General features: G+C 37.8%; 1 long non-coding RNA gene across 1 annotated transcript; it reads right to left on the minus strand.

Moving 5' to 3' along the window:
* Positions 1 to 7,151: 7,151 nt before the first annotated feature.
* Positions 7,152 to 12,352, minus strand: LOC129260604 (uncharacterized). Its single transcript, XR_010293584.1, has 3 exons — positions 11,913 to 12,352; positions 7,841 to 9,521; positions 7,152 to 7,310 (listed from the first exon to the last, which is right to left on the minus strand). It is a non-coding gene; the product is annotated as an uncharacterized LOC129260604 (long non-coding RNA).
* Positions 12,353 to 14,044: the final 1,692 nt, after the last annotated feature.

A 14,044-nucleotide genomic window follows, 5' to 3' on the forward strand; every position in this document is an offset into this window, starting at 1 on the left:
TCTCTCCTCAAAGGTGGGGGATACGATTGAGTTTTCCATTGTTCTTATACACACACACACACGCACACACCATCATCAACCCTCCCCCCCCCACCAACACACACTCTGCGCTCGCACTATTTAATGATATATCTACGTGTTTTTTTTAAATAAAACTAAAGCTAAGAAGTGACTGTATATAAATTATATGTATACGCTTCTTTGCTTTAATTCTATTAAAAAAACTTAGATACATCATTAAATTGTGCGAGCGCAGAGCGCGAGCTAAAATGTTTATAAATTTCATGTACTTTGTCCTGAAAATTGAAAATTTTCAGCAATGTTTGTGAGTCAAGAACAAGATGCGTATCTCAATAAATATTCCGGCACGTGTTTAGATTTAGACCTATGAATCTGGGCATTCCAATTTTTTTTTAATTATATACGAAAAGCAATAATGCGACCGCGAAACGCGAGTAGAAAATGATTATCTTCCTATTCCTCTTCCTCAGCGCGAAATGAAACTTGTCGATATTCCATTCTGAAAAAAGGGACAATTTGATTATTAGGAATTCATGAAAATGATATCATCTTACTTATTAATCTAATAAGCCTATTGGAGCGCGAAATTTGTCAATAAATGACAGGATGGCATGAGATGTAATATATTTTTGGCAAAACCCAAATTGAAAATCAGAAATTATATTATATTTATTCAAAAAATTTAATAATCTTGTAAAGATCACACTTTCCATAACTTTAGACAAAGTAGGCAATAAAATTATCGGTCTATAGTTACATATATTAATCTTCTCTCTTTTTTGTGCACTGACACGTTATCTTTGATATTTTCATATTGTCAGTCACGACGCCGGTTAAATATGTATACTAATGAATCAACAATATATTCTATAACATTCTTTAATAAAATATTGTCAATACCATCGTGACCACAGCTTTTTTTGCTTTTTAAGTTGTTCACTATATCTATTATTTCATTCCTATGTACTGGTACTAAAAATAAAAAATAAAGGGTTTGGTTGACTTAAAAACTTGATATTCTAATCTCCATATCAGCCTATTGAGCAGGCAATGCGAGTATGAAGCGTGAGCAAAAATTATGTATAGTGACATGAAAGATGCTTTCCCTTCACCTTATTTTATTCAATCGTCTTTTTTTATCCTCCTCTTATTTCCTCTCTTTTCCCTTTTCTTTCTTTTTTCTTTCTCTCCACCTTTTGTTTCTTTCTTCCCCCTTTTTTCTTTTTTTCCGTCCATGGTACTGAAGTAAATGTGACAAGCAAAAAAAGGGGGGTTCTACTACACAATGAAAGTCGTTTTTGTCCAGAAAAATTTGACAAGCAAAAAATTGGGGGAGGGGTTTGCTACAAAATGATGGTAGTTTTTATCCCATAACAAATTTGACATGGCAAAAAATAATTTAAAAAGGATTCAACAAAAAAAAATTGGTCCTTTTCCCTACATTTCTCCAATTTGGCACCCCTACCAGAATTCCAGGGGGTGCTGCCTATGGGAAATAATACATGCGGCACCCCCTTGGAAAATCTTGGGGCTGATTCAGCACCCCCGCTTCCCAGGGCAAAAGTGATTCCTTGTACTTCAAATAACCTTTACAATACGATCAATAATCCATTGACTGATGCAGGATCTTAATCCAACTTTCAAGGACCTTTTCACTTCTAATACTCCTTTGATGAACATCCATAAATAAATACACAGTATGCTGCAATTGTCTGATGTTCCACGCTTCTCTTTAAAAACAAGATTCAAGGACTTTCATTTGTTAAACATGTCTATCAAAATCAATCCGCATGAAGATAAAAGACGTTTTCACGCGCAGCACCCTCTACGGAATATTACCAGCCTAGATATAGATCAAGGTGATCAAATTTCATCAAAGGGTGGTTCCCCATCCAACCCCCCCCCTCCCCGATCTCCAAAGAAAAGTAATACACATAATTTGAATATATAGCCAATAACACTCAAATGTGACAGTGGATACTGTACACATGGTACATGTTCACCGCATGTTCAATCAATGAATCAATATTGGAACAAGTGAGCTTGTGTGAAAAAACATAGAAATAAGAGAATGAGATAATGACAGGATGAAAACAATTGGACAAATACTATTGCGATCCTCCTCTGGGCAATGTAACCAAGATTTGTGATGTCACACATAACATTAACTCGCCCAATTAAGTCATAGCATTGAAAATATACCCCAACCCCGATTTTTGTTCATTATGATAGTACAAATTCGTTCTCTACGATACACTCTATTGCATGTCCTCCCATAGCGTTTTTACTGATTGATAATTCAGCAGTACAATTCAGCCAGGGGAGGATCTAGGATTTTTCGAAAGGGGGGCACATTTTTTCGAGGAAAAAAGGTTTTAACCAAAAAGTAAGGGCATTTTGTCCAGGAAAAAAATGACAAGCAAAAAAAAAAAGGGTCTTCAATTTAAAAATTCAAAGGGGGCACATTTATGTTTTAACGGCATTTTTACATTACAAATTTTAATTGTGCCTCTCAAAGGGGGGCGGCTGTGCCCCCCCCCCCGGATCCGCCAGTGAATTCAGCATGCAAACATGTCAAAATTAATGACGCATTCTGCTCTCGTCTGAAACCCCTATAAGACAAAATGCACACATTATACCCGGCGGCCTTTCGCGATTTGTCTTTTTCAGTCGGTTGGCGTTTGATATAAACATCAGAGAAGGCACAGTGCGTTGTCTAAACTTAAAAGGCCATATCTATAAAGAAAAAAAAATGGGGGATTTAGAATAATCATACTGAAAACAACAAGATTTCTCGTACTTCAATAACGTTCACAATACAATCAATAATCCATTGACTGAGGCTCCTCAAATAGGATCTTAAAACCAACATTCAAGGACCATTTCCACAAGTTGATGAACATCCATAAATAAATACCGTATGCTGTTGATTGATGTTCCACGCCCGGGGGGGGCAGTTAAATATATTGCTGTACACACCCGTGACCAAAAAAAAACGCGTTTAAAGGGTTTTTTTTTTCAGTTTTGGACGCGGTCCACGAGTGGACTCGCTAAGGGTATCAAAAACACCGATTTTCAAGAAAAAGGGTGGTTTTGAAAGACTGGTCAATGGTCAATCGCGGGGTCAGACGTATTTAGGGTATGTTTTTCCCCAAAGCTTTTTTTTAGACTATAGCCAAACGTGTTTAGGGTATGTTTTTTCTCAAGCTTTTTCCCCGATGTCATATTTTGGCGACAAGTTGTTTAGGGGCCAAAATGTGTAAAGAAAGCCCGCGAAAAACTTTTTTAGGGGGTTATTTTGCACACAGAGGAAAAACTCGTTTAGGGGGTGTTTGGAAATTTCTTGGTCACGCGTGTAGAGCAATATATTTGACTGCCCCCCCCCCCGGGTTCCACGCGTCTCTTTAAGAACCAGATTCAAATTACACATTCTGTGCTCGTCTGAAACTCCTCTAAGTTAAAAAAAATACAAACAAATACCCGGGCTTTCGCGATTTGTCTTTTTTCAGTCGTTCGGCATTTGATATGAAGATCATAACATGCACAGGACCTTGTCTAAAAGCTATAGATAGGTCATTCTGACCAGTTGCCATCAAAACCAAAGAAAGAGGAATAGAAGTTGATATCAGTGGCAGTGCGCTTTTCTGGCACCTATCATTGATATCCAGAGCGAAATCGCAAAGTACTGCAGATCTATGAACTAAAATGTCGAAATTGGATCTCAATCTACCCGTCAATCTATTACATTTTTAGCTCAGCTCGACTGACATTATAGGCCTATAGATGATTTCCTTGAAAGAGTTTATATCGATATTGTAACCAACGTGTGGCGGTGCCGTGGGCGAGTGGTCTAAGGCTATACATGGAAAGTCCGGGATTCGATCCCCGGCTGCGGCACCCATGCCCGCGAGCAAGGCATTTAATCTACAATGTTCTTTTATCTTGATTTCAAATAAATGAAAATGCTATATGCATTATTGGTAACTAGGTGTGCACTTGTTTTTAAAAAAAAATTATAAAAAAAGAAGAAGAAAAAGAGAAGTTAGCGCCCGAGTTAATCCAGGGTTACACCAAAACTTAATTCTTCCGAATAATTTCGGACTGATTCTGCCCGAATATGGCCTGATTCATATGGATTCGGTGAATTCGGAACCTATTCGTATATGGTTCGGGGATCACCCCGAATCAATTCGGGAGGATTCGGGAGTATTCTGTTTTCCCTCCCCGAATGCGAGAAAATTCGGGAGGGATTCAGAAACATTCGTGGAGGGATTCGGCTCGTTTTTAAATAACATACTTCTGAATGTGGCCACGACAAATTGCATTCGGGTCACATTCGGATCGAATTCGGTTGGATTCTGGGAGGAATTAATGTTTGGCAATTACGGGACGTCAATTCTTGGCAATTTTACTTCGATTCGGGACCTAATGTGGACCGATTCGCATCTGATTCGGTCCAAAATTAATTGGGGAAATTCGGTTTTGGTATAACCCGAGCTTTAGAAAATGATACAGGAATCACATTTTTTTTCATAAGGGGGGGGGGGGGGTAACCAAAAGTTGATCTGCTGGTTTAGATTTCCTTTCAGTCAATTATATTATTCTAGGTCTTGCGAATTATGTTTGACATTTTTCAATTTGAATTCAATGAAAATGAAATACATGACACTAATATTCCTAATAAAGATAGGTATTTTCATCAACACTTTTCCCAATCGGAACATTTTTGTTTGTTTCTTTGAAGGGATAGTCCTGTATAACTATAAATGACTGAGGTTTTAAATAACAGTTACTTTTTAGTTTTCAAGGTAGGGCCTATATCTCGTGAACCAAATAAATTGATGCGTAGCGTGAGCTCAAAGTATTAGAAAATTATTTTTGTTTTGGGTCCTGAAAATTGACTTTTCTGATCAATATTTGTGATTATGAAGAAGATACCTTTGTAATTAATCAATCGATGCGAGCGCGAAGCGCACGCATTATTTATCAAATATTTTTTATATACTGTCATGAAAAGAGACCCGTTAAGGACTCTTTGCAGTGACTCATGATGTCGATACATATCTCAACAATTTAACAATAAGTGCACGAAGCGCAAGCTAAAAATTGTTGATACTCCAACCTGAAAACTTGAAATTCTACGCACCTTAGGATAGGTATGTAACTAAATAATTTATGCGGATTATCATGTAGCGCAAGCTGATTATTATTTTTTTTTAGATTTCATTTCATTCTGTAATCATGAAAAGGATGGGTATCTTCCTAAATCAATAATACTTGCGCGTAGCGCGGACTGATTTTGTTGATATTCCGGTCTGAATCTGGACATTTTAAGCGCCTTTTATTTATAGAAAAAGCTGTGTATCTCAGTAAACAACAGAAGCACGAGCTGTTTCTCACTTCTTTATTTTTTATTTAAATTTAAACCTAGAAGCAGGTATTCTACATTTTAATCATCATGAAAAGGATGGGTATGTTAGGCAGGCCTAAGGGCGAGATGAAAACTATTGATATTCCGATCTTAACAGGGGAAAATCCAAGGCATATTAGGAATTTATGAAAATGATATGTATTCTATAAATCAAATAGGACTAGTAAGAGCGCGGAATATTTCGATATCCAGGCTTTCCATAGGCGGAGGAAGCGGGGGGCAGGGGTCCGCCCTAAATTTTAGGAGGGGACGGTCCCCACTAAAAAACAAAGAGAGAAAGAGAAAAAAGGAAGGAAGGGAGAAAAGAAGGAGGAAGAAAGGAAGAAAGAAAGAAGAAAGAAAAGAAGAAAGGAAGATGAAAAGATAACAAGTAAACTGAACAGCTGAAACAACGAAATATCAAAACCTATATATAGAATAGTAAAAAAATACTGTTTTTACTATGGAAAGTACACAAATTTTAAACTCACTCCCAATGCGATTTTGTTCAGAAAAAGTTGACAACCAACAAAAAAAAAAAATTTTCGCACCACGAAAAAAAAAGAGAAGAGGGCAAGATAAGAAGAAAAAGATATGTGAATAAAATAAGGGGAGGGGAAAATTTGGAAATGAAAAAAAAAATCGGGTTACTACATAAAAAAAGAAAATTTCGCTCACACTTCGCGCTCGCATTGATACAGTAATCTGCTCTTTAGGATGCGGGGGGAGGGGTACTTACATTGACGAGTGGATACCATGCACGACCAAAAAACACGTAAAAAGGGATGTCTTTTTCAAGATAGGGCACGTTACGTACGTAACGTAATAAGAGTGTCAAAAACACTAAAATAATGAAAAAAGGGTTTCTATTTCGTTAGGAAAGCTACGTGATTAAGGTCAAATTTGCGAGGGTATAAAAAAGACTAAAACGTTTTATAAAGGATGTACTTTTTGTCCCGTCAACAATGTGTTTAGAGTCCAATTTGCGGGAGGTGTGGCCGTACTAAACCCAATGATGTAGGTAAAGGTAAAACCGACGACCGACGTCCGTTACATAGCTACAATATCGCTGTACTTGTTTAGGGGTTCAATTCAGGGAATACTTGCCACGGGTATCGTTTTGTTTCCAATACTTGTTAAGGGTAGGGTTTCACACGCCAATACTTGTAAGGGGTGCATTTTCAGAATATTCAGAATATGGAAAATACTTGTTAAGGGTGCTTTTCGAGACCCCATGGTCGCGCATGGTATCCACTAGTCAATGGAAGTGCCCCCCCCCCCCTCCCCCCAGGACTGAATCAGAATAGATCACGCGACACCGTCAAGTAGTACCATATTATGGTAAATTGCCAATTCGTCTACTGCCAACTCGTCCACTCACCGCAGTGTCTACTTTCATTTAGTTTCATAATGCAATTCCGTCCATCAACATTTTGTCTAACAACCATTAGGTCCAATAATCATTTGGTCCTATCATCACTTCGTCTAATCACCAGTTGTTTATTTCCATTCATTTTGCACAATATTAACGCTTAGTCCAATTAGACCAAATGGTATATGGACAAATGGCTATTGGACCGACTGGTTATTAGACGAAATGGTGAGTGGACGAATTGACAATTAGACCATGTGTCGGATAGTGGACGAACTGATGGTAGACCAAATGATAGTAGACGAGTTGGAAATTGGACGAATTGGAAATAAACCGGTTGTGTGTGTAACATACTGTTATTTATTTCATAGAAAAACTATGCTCTTTTTCCTTGTAGTGCAGGTCCATATATACATACATGTGTAAGTAAAAGCATTCCTATCACTGAACATAATAATATACTTTACCTTCTTCAATATCCCTCTACAAAATATCCGCTATTATATCCTACATAGATTGAATCCTGTAAAGTGATTGGTTCAAGTAGCATCATGTGACCGAATATATTTCAACTATGATGTTGCGTGACGTCAGACCTCGATATATTTTTGGATATACCAATATTATGACGTCATTATTTCACAAAACTGGATATCTCGGCGCACCGGCTTGCGCGCTCTCTCTCCCGGGCGCGCAAGTCCAGCGCGATGCGTCAGCGCAGACACTAATCTGCGTTCTGCTGAGCTGAGCGCGGTGGCTCGGAGAAAAGTAGGTAATTCAACGCAAGTAACCGGAATTTGCAAGCTCAGCGCATAGATTTTGGTTATAAATTATTAAAAGTAGGATATAAAACAAATATATCAGGCGTTTCATTCGAAAGCATAGTGGGAAGTATTAATCCTCGGTTGGACTGGCAAAACTACTATATTTCCCTCGGGGCTTCGCCCCTCGGGGAAAAATAGTAATTGCCAGACCAACCTCGGATAAATAATTCCACTATACTTTCTCAAAGCCTGATATATTTGTTTACTATATACCTCCAACAATCCCACTTCCTTTCCTTTTCAGAAGAACCGTGATCCTTTCAATCTGAGGTATCCGACCATGGCCGAAGATCCGCTCGCGCTTTCTATTCATTAGGGGGATGGCGCTTTGTATACCCCCCCCCCCCATTTTGCCCCGGCATTTTTTGTTCCCATTTTCAATTTACTTACAGTTACATCCATGGATTATACCAGAAACATAAGTATGTCTTTAATCAGTACGTCCAAATAGACAGTAGCGTTCACCGTGTCTCTCATTGTCTCTGACAATTAGTGACTTATTAATTAGCCTTTGCTCATCCTGACCACGCGGTAAAGACAATTAATTCAGCAGTATCAGAAATCTGGCCTTAGGCCTAATCTATACCGAGGCTAAAACTTGGTTCTGACCTGGATGAGTAATTAAACTTAATTAAAAGGGAACCAGCCTTGTATCAATTACCAATATTTACATCTTTTAAAAATTCATAACTTTAGCATTGTTTGTCCGATATTGTTCAAACTTTTACCTATCAACTTGTCTGCTTAATCTTTTGCCTCTAAAACAGGTTTATATTTGGGTTGGATTCCCATTTAAAACCTCTACAGGTTTATTGTGGCATCGCAGGTTCGTTACTATTAGAAATTCATATTGCTCACTATTTCATTATGTTAATATAATAATAATAATAACGTTTTATTTACCCAGGGTAGCCACTTCAGTGAGGAAACTGTTCTACCAGCAAGCCCTGCATAACATTATATGTTATTATTACCCTTCTCCAATGTAAATGCTGAGCGCCTAGCAAGAAGGCAGAAGGTCCCATTTTTACAACTCTTTGGTATGACTCGGCCGAGGATCGAACCCACGACCTCTCGTTCATGAGGCGGACGCTCTACCACTGAGCCACCAGGTCCGGTAATTTAATATGCCCTGCTTGCGTCAGGGGTGTGACCCTATAGGCTGGGCTCTCTTGTTGTGTCTTATTCAATATATGAACTGTATCTGTATTATTGTTGAAACAAAATATAACTAAGTATGGGTATGAATATCATTATATTAATAAAGTTGCTAAACCATACCAATTTTTCAGATTTCGAACAAACTATTATTATAATGGTACATCCTCGTTATAGCGTTCGTAAAGTGCCCCTTTTCCATTGGGATGTTAACAATATTTTCCAAGACGTGCAAGCCCTTTCAACTTCAGAGTATGAAATACTTTTTGTCGTTTTCTTCCTTGTAATGTTATCAACCTGATGGATAAAATAGTTTTGAACATCAATCCTGTCTAAACGATATTCTTAACCCTTTTCACAAGTGTAAATTCCTAAATCCTAACAAAATGTAAATGGAAACCCAGTTCGATTCAATGTGGCCGAAAAGTCATTTCGAATACAATTTCTTCTTCAAACTTCTTTTATTCAGTTGATTCGTAGAACCAACCTCTGCTCCATTCGAATGCTCGTAATGATTTATTTTGCCTCTGTCAAATTCCCCATCAACATCGTCAACGACCTCGTTATCATCGAGATCTCTTTCCATGTCATCGCCATTTTTCGCATTATTGTCACTGGAGGTGCTACTAGATTGACTTGGTCGTCGATCGTCATTCCCAATTGCTCCGTGATGGTTTTTAGAATCTTCGTCACCATGTGGATGTTCGTACCGCCTTCTTGATTCTCCGTCTGATAGCTGCATAATAATATAGGATACACGACAATTATTGATTATTCCCATTATAAACTTGAATTGACTGGAAAGACTGATTAAATAATCAATATTATAATCCTGAGGGCATATAGGCTTACTGTCTATAGCTTGGCAGTACAGGAAAAAGAGGTCATTCATTTACCGTTCGTTTTTTTTTTAGTCACGGTGTTGTTTAATAAACATGTTTAATTATTAATCATGTTTGATTAACACGCTATCTCACATATAAACTTGGGTGCTAATTATTAGCATGTTGAAGGAAATGACAAAATACCGTAGTTTACGAATTTTATAGTCTGTTGGGCCCGTATTCTGAAGTCAGGTTTAACTTAGATCACATTCTAACTATGAACTAAAATTATGGGGAGCCAACATTTCACAATTTCTGTTTATATTGTATATTTCTTATGTTTACCTTTTCGTTTCCTTTTGCTTTCACATGAAGAAAAATACTTCAGTTGTCATTCCCAGACAATTATGAACAATTTGAGTGTCAAATTAGTTAATAAAGTGGATTTGTATACTGTTAGGGATATTTGCCCCAATTGGCTATCCATACTTCAACCACAACTTAAAACCAGGGTTTAATTTAAACCAGAGTTCAGAATACGGGCCTATATGTCCCCCAAGAGGTGACAAGCTCACAAGCATACAATGACTTGAAGAAAACTTGTGAAAGTTTTATTTGCATGAAAAAGGTTTGGCTCGAGCATGGACCATTCTGGTTCGATTGAGACCGGTATCACCATATGACCTTGATGCGCGTACGTCCTTCAGCCTCAAGACACATTTTCTCTTCGTGATCAGGATAGGACTCCAACGGGAAGGTTTCCCCTTCCACATCAACCCCCCCCCCCCCCCGATTTGGTTCCATGACATTTGCGCCGGCGACAAAATTTTGCTCCGTTATACATGTTAATTCCACACGCAATATTTGAAATGACCAACTTTAAACCTTCATTTAATACTATATCCATGGAGCTATTAAACACAGATCCATGCTATATCCTAAACCTAACATAAAATCCTCAACCCTAACTTAGAGGAAATAAAGCCAGAGCAATTGTCGCCGGAGCAAATGTCGTGTGTGTGTGTGTGAGCGAGGGGGGTGCGCGCGGGGTCCCACACTCCCCTATAGGGCCATATCCCTTCACATTCCTCTCTCTTTATAACTCTTCATTCATCTATACATGCACACACTCTCTCACACATAAGTCCATCCTTTCTAACCCTCTGCCTCGCCCCTTCTCTATCTCCGTTATTTCTAACCTCCTCTATCTTTCTTTATACATCAACGTCTACCCCCGTGTCTACCGTTTTCCTTTTCAGCAACAATAAACAAAAACAAAACAAAAATAAAAAGTAAAAGGAAAGAAAAAACAATAGACGATATAGAGGAGTGAAGGGTTGGGAAAAGAATGTCTTGAATTCACATTTTTGTAGGCCTAATCTCCCTTTCCCCCTCCCGTCACAAAAATGTCCTGATCGAGCTCGCCCATCCTTAATCCCTTTCTGACAAGGGTTGGGGTAGGGGAGGGGTAAGAATATTATCGTTTATGTATTGAAAGATAGTGCACAGAAAGAACATAATATACATGGTAGTCACGTGTTTCACGTGGCATTTCTAAAGAACAAGGGTGGTTTTGAAAGACTGGTCAATATGGTCAATCGCGGGGTCAACGTAGTATTTTTTTTTCCAAAGCTTTTTTTTTTAGACTAGCCAAACGTGTTTAGGGTATGTTTTTCCCCAAGCTTTTCCCCCTCGGTCATATTCTGGTGACAACTTGTTTTAGGGGCCAAATAAAAGCCCGCGAAAAACTTGTTTAGGGGGTTATTTTGCACACATAAAAAAAACTCGTTTAGGGGGTGTTTGGAAATAATTTGGTCACGCATGTGTACAGCAATACATTTGACTGCCCCCCGGGTAGTCATGGTAGTCATAATGTATGTTTCACGTGGCATTTCTTTATCCAACATTATCTTTGCAAAGTTATGGACAAAATGAGCACGCGTTGTTTTTCGTCTAAATGACAAGTTTTGTGTTTGGAGGGCTTTTTGCAAGGATTGATTCAATAATACTAATTGCAATGGAAAAGAAAAAAAAACGAAAATGCTGATTAAATACAAATAGATAAAGAAGGTAACGGGGGAGAAAAAAAAGCAACAATTTTTTTATCGTTAGTCTCATTAGGTTATCTGAGAAATGTAAAAACTAACATGTTAATGACTTGCACATGCACCGTATCGTTCTTTATCAGAAGGTCACTGTCCTAATAGTAGAACACCAGAAAAATCTGCCATGAGGTGCAAGAAACAATCCCTCCAATTTACGGTACCCCACCGTGGTTTATGACCTTGATAAGTTAAACTTACTGCATTTAATACAATCAATGTTAGAGTTGTGATGGCACCAAGTGCCGCAGAAGTCATACCGCCATACTTCCAGATAAGTGTGCTCGCATCTTCTCCAAAAATATCCATTGCTTGATCAAAAGAGTTCGATCCCCTCCAAGTTCTATCTTCCAGTTACTCGTGCAACCTACGTAGGTTTCAATATCAAGGCACCAACCTTCATAGACAAACGAATGGGATGTTCTTCAAAGCAATCTTCTATCATTATCCCATTATAGGGCACTATTTTTACATCGCATTGAAGTGCTATACAGGGAACGATCGGCTTTACATTCCTATTACCATGATTACATTTCTAATAAAGAGAGAATGGTAGACGTGGTAAAGGCAGAACATGGGGTACATTATAAGAGGGTTCTCCGTGTAGCATGACCATGAATAACATTGATCTATCATAGAATACCAAACAATCAATCTTGGCAATCTATTATATTTAGTAAATTGTGTTATCGGTAAGGTTTAGTAACTGCAACGGGGTAAGACGCGTCGTAATCGACACCCCACCCGCCCCCTCCCCCTCGATCCTCCCGCAACGCGATTTTCATTCCAGAATACACATTTATTTTGTTATTTGCGATCAGCAAATATAGCTCGTATATTTACTCTTCTACTTCTATTCAAGATTATCAATGTCAAATAAAGGAAATCTTTACTATATCCATTTCGACTTATGTATTTTCTTGATTTTAGATGAACAATAGATTGGTCTTGTGGGGCTCATGCAGAGAAATACAAAATATCCCGTTTTATACGTGGGTCTATTATAAAATTATCCCCCTTTTTTGTATGTTTACGAAAAATGCTCAGTATACAGGTGTAAAAACATAATGTTAAAGAAAATATGAGACCGCACTTCGTGCGCTTGCATCTATCATTTACGCCCTATGCACCTTATCGTGTTTGTAAAAATAAGGCTATAAGATGTACTTAAAGCAGTAGTCATTAGTTAGGACTGCCCCCAAGGCCTAAAAAAACTTTTAGCGGACAATAGGGGAAAATGTGGGGATGAAACTATTTTTGCGCCCCGGCCATTGGCGAAAGCTGGGTGCACACCTTGGGGGTATTCCCCTCCCACACCCTCCATCCCGCTCGGTTGCTTTACTCCCTCGCCGAGAATCTCCCACTGTCATAAAATTGTGCCCTCTTCAAGATCCCCCTCAAATCTGAGTGTTCCGGCGTACATGCCGTTCATTAGTAGTTTAAATATGTTACATCTCAACTTACCGTGCTCAAGTTGAGAAAATTGTGAAAGTTTTGCTTATTTTGTACAACATGACCGTGATATGCACAACTCAGTGACATGCAAATGACACAGACGATGATGTCCCTCACTCACTATTTTTTTTTATTGTTTGAATTATACAATATTTCATTTTTGACAGATTTGACAATAAGGACAAACTTGATCGAACCATATAGTAATACATTGTTAATTCCTCATGTTCATAGAGGAATTAATCGTTGTTTCACCTGATAATAATTATGTAGAAAATTAAAATGAGACAGACGATGATGTCCCTCACTCACTATTTTTTTTTATTGTTTGAATTATACAATATTTCATTTTTGACAGATTTGACAATAAGGACAAACTTGATCGAACCATATACTATATAGTAATATATATTGTTAATTCCTCATGTTCATAGAGGAATTAATCGTTGTTTCACCTGATAATAATTATGTAGAAAATTAAAATATTTCATATAACAAAATACAAAAGAAATAATGAGTGGATGTCGTCATCAGTCTCCTCATTTGCATACCGACCAGGTTGTGCATATAACTGTTTTGTGAAATTAAGTGTAATTTAAAATGTAATAACTATCTTATTATATTGCTATCAATGAAATTTGCAGTGATATATGCTTGTTAAATTTTTCTCTTTGTATTAAAAGCAACTTTTTGTTGGGGTGAACTTGTCTTGTCCTTTAAGGAACCATTTGATGGTGGCAAGACCAGTGTTTATCCAGCCTGTGTTTGACTTTTTTATACGAAAAGCGATAGATTTTGACAATAAATTTAGAAAATAATATCATATTCGCCCTTTCCTCTATTCATATAATTTTCTTGGGTTTGAAATTTCTTGATGG

Source organism: Lytechinus pictus, chromosome 5, assembly GCF_037042905.1.
Source record: "Lytechinus pictus isolate F3 Inbred chromosome 5, Lp3.0, whole genome shotgun sequence".
Taxonomy (NCBI): Eukaryota; Metazoa; Echinodermata; class Echinoidea; order Temnopleuroida; family Toxopneustidae; genus Lytechinus; species Lytechinus pictus.